At 39.8% G+C, this 3,693-nt stretch overlaps 1 non-coding gene across 1 annotated transcript; it reads left to right on the top strand.

Moving 5' to 3' along the window:
* The first annotated feature begins 3,377 nt into the window (after nt 1-3,377).
* On the top strand, nt 3,378-3,484 carry LOC141694619 (small nucleolar RNA R71). The gene has a single exon (XR_012563907.1). It is a non-coding gene; the product is annotated as a small nucleolar RNA R71 (small nucleolar RNA).
* The last annotated feature ends 209 nt before the right edge of the window (nt 3,485-3,693 follow it).

Raw genomic sequence — 3,693 nt, 5'->3', positions numbered from 1 at the left:
TGTAATGAAGCATTTCAAGTGGATATAAAATCCACTTATCACACCCCCAAACTTGAATCGATGCTTGTCCTCAAGCATAAACATACTCAAAACTACAAAACAAACCTAATGCATGAATGCAACTACGTGAATGCAACCAAATGATAATGCAATCGATCCCCTCAGAATAACCATAACCAAATGAATAAGCGAATGCCTCTAAGAATGCAATGACTTAAAACAGAGTTCGAATAAATCTAACAAACCAACTCACAAACCAGAAACGTGCGTGTGTGGATGCTTAACAGATATACTCTCGATACTAGATCAATAACCATAACTTATCTATCATTGAAACAATCAAAATTTTATAAACAGAATAGACAATAAACGCATTATGACTCACAACACCTCCTTTGTACTAGAGTTATAAAAGGATTCACACTATTATTTAACACATAACAAAGATGCTTATTTGACCGTGCAATGAATGAGGTCCCAAAAGACTTATGCAATAATATCCATGTAGCGAGCGTTAGGTTAGCGAATCCCAAACTATAAAAGCCTTAGGTTACTAGGCACAAAGTCCCCTAGAACTTAATAACTCGAGTATTAAAGAGCTCACTCTTGATCAATTATGCATAAACATATACTTTTTTTCTTTCTTTTTTTTTTCTTTTTTTTTTTCAATAATTTCTGAATGAGTGCGTTTCGCTCCATCTCATTCAACCCTAGACTACTCATAAAAATATGAGCCGGCTACTAGACATTTGTTGCCTAGCCTTACAACAACTAGCAATGAAATCCAAGTTTTTCTCTAGATAAAAAAATCAGTGTTTTTACTTCATTACGAGAATATCACAAATTCTAAATATAACCAAGTTATTAAATCTCAAGAACAAACAAGTATGATCATGATCTAGATTAAAAGCAACCCTATAAGACTTTGTGAAAATATTTGTTTCTGGCATGCAAATCAATTCATTAGGACTTAAACATCCCTCTATTCGTCATCACCACACTGAAATCAACATCAATTTATCAAATATCATAGTTCATCTTAAGGGATCATGCTAAATATGCATGCAAATGCAACTACATGAAATCATATAAAAACAAACAAATATGTCCTAAATGAACAATCATGTAAAAAAATGAATGAACTACAACTAAACATGCAATATGAATCTATATGAATCTATATGGACACACACTACTAATCCTTACATTATCACCCCCAAATAAAATTTTCAATGTCCTCATTGAAGGTAATAATAAGGATTTCAGGCATACCTAGTTAGCGGGAGAGTCACCCTCACCGGGTGGAGGATCAGGTGGCCAATCAACCTCACCACCAGTGTCTCGGATAACAGTACCAAAAGCGCGTGTCAAATCTTCAGTAAAATAATGGTGAATGTCGTGCATGGCCTCCATACGCCTAGTCACTCGCCTGTACTGCTCATCACCAAGACCAAACCTATCAACTGTCTGTGGCGCATGAGAAGAACCCTCTGTAGGCACTGGAAGATCCGTCCAGCCACTCTCTACATTATCAAAAATATATCCCAACCCGTTATCATGGGGTGCACCTAAGAATGAATAACTCAAGTGATCTAGTAGTGGGTGAAGCTCAAGTATGGAAAAATCTTCAATAGACGGCTCGAGACGGTCTTGAGAAAATTTCAGCTCCGCTAACCCAAGAGAATCGAATGGCATATCTAACTTCCTCTTCCATGGAGGTGCATTCAAAACCTGTAGTTGCTCTACTTTAAAGCACTCCTCTTTAGCTGTGGGTAACTTTATTTCCTTGAACACATTAAAAGTGACCTTTTGATCGTAAACCTTCATCGAAAGCTCTCCTTTTTGCACATCGATCATAGTTCGGCCTATAGCCAAGAATGGTCTTCCCAAGATGATGGGAATCTTCTTATCTTCCTCGAAATCAAGAATTACAAAGTCAGCAAGGAAGAAGAGTTTATCCACCTTGACCAAGACATCCTCCACTATACCTCGTGGATAAGCGATGGAATGTTCAGCTAGTTGCAATGACATGTATGTTCGTTTTGGATCAGGCAGACCAAGCTTCTTGAAGATAGATAAGGGCATCAGATTGATGCTAGCTCCTAAATCACATAAACACTTGTCGAATGACAAGTTTCCGATGGTGCAAGGAATAGTAAAGCTTCCAGGATCTTTAAGCTTCGGAGGCAACTTCTGTTACAGCACATCACCGCATTCCTCTGTTAGAGCAACTGTCTCTAAGTCATCGAGCTTCACTTTCCGAGAGAGAATACCTTTCATAAACCTCGCATAGCTAGGCATATGTTCAAGAGCTTCAGCGAAAGGTATATTGATATGAAGTTTCTTGAACACCTCCAAAAACTTCTCAAACTGCTTATCCAGCTTTTTCTTCTGCACCCTCTTAGGAAAAGGAGGTGGAGGATAGATCTGTTTCTCCCCTATATTACCCTCAGGAGGAGTGTGTTCCACAATAGTCTTTCTTGGTTCCACCTCTACTTCCTTCTGCACATCTTCTTCAGAGAAAAACTTCAGATTCTGGAACTTGAGACTTTTTAGGCTCTTCGTCTTGCTGAATTTGGAGGCTTGCAACCTTTCCAGACCTTAAGGTGATGGCGTTCACCTGTTCTTCAACTTCCCTCTTGCCTGGATTGGCTTCTGTATCACTAGGAAGCATTCCTGGTGGCCGATTCAATAAGGCATTAGCAATTTGCCCTATTTGGTTCTCCAGAGTCTTGATAGAAATAGCCTGGCTTTGGCATATTAGCCGCAACTCCTCCAATTCAGAAATTCCATTCGAAGATAGACACGCACCATGAGTTTGTTGTTGAATTTGGAGTTGTTGTCTTGGTGCAATTTGTTGTTGAAAACCAGGAGGGTTGAATATCTTATTTCCAAACTGCTGGAATGGCTGTTGCGTCGTATTCTGATTATTGTTCTAGCTGAAGTTAGGATTATTCCAGTTGTCAGGCTGATAAGTGGCAGGAACTGGCTGCTGCGATCTCTGAAAATTGCTCACAAGCTGAGCTGAGTCACTAGATATAGCACATTGCTCCGTCACATGCGGACCTACACACAACTCACAAACACTAATTATCCACTTAACACCCAAGTTAGCCAGATAATCGATCTTCATAGACAACGCCTTTAGTTGAGCAGTGATAGGCGAAGCTGTATCCACTTCAAGAACTCCTGCTACCTTGCCCTGTGGAAATCTCTGGGTTGGATACTAATATTCATTAGCAGCCATCAGTTCAATTAGATCATAAGCTTCCTCATAGCTCTTTGCCCATAATACTCCGCCTGATGCTGCATCGAGCATGTGTCTGGACTGTGCTCCTAACCCATTATAAAAATAAGTGATGATCATCCAATTAGGAATTTCATGATGAGGACACTTCCTAAGCATCTCCTTGTAGCATTCCCAAGCTTCACATAGCGATTCTCCCGTTTGTTGCGCAAATTGAGTAATAGCATTCCTGAGTGCAGCTGTCTTCGCCATAGGGAAGAATTTAGTAAGAAACTTCTGAGCAAGATCTTCCCAAGCAGTAATCGAACCAACTGGTAGAGAGTGTAACCAGCTCTTAGCCTTGTCCCTCAAAGAGAATGGGAACAGTCTCAGCTTCACAACATCTTCAGAAACACCGTTGAACTTGAAGGTGTCGCAGATCTCAATGAAATCCCTAATGTGCATAT

This window comes from Apium graveolens, chromosome 10 (assembly GCF_009905375.1).
Source record: "Apium graveolens cultivar Ventura chromosome 10, ASM990537v1, whole genome shotgun sequence".
NCBI classification, from domain to species: Eukaryota; Viridiplantae; Streptophyta; class Magnoliopsida; order Apiales; family Apiaceae; genus Apium; species Apium graveolens.
The sequence above is the reverse complement of the archived record's forward strand: the minus strand, read 5'-3'. Positions and strand labels throughout refer to the sequence as shown.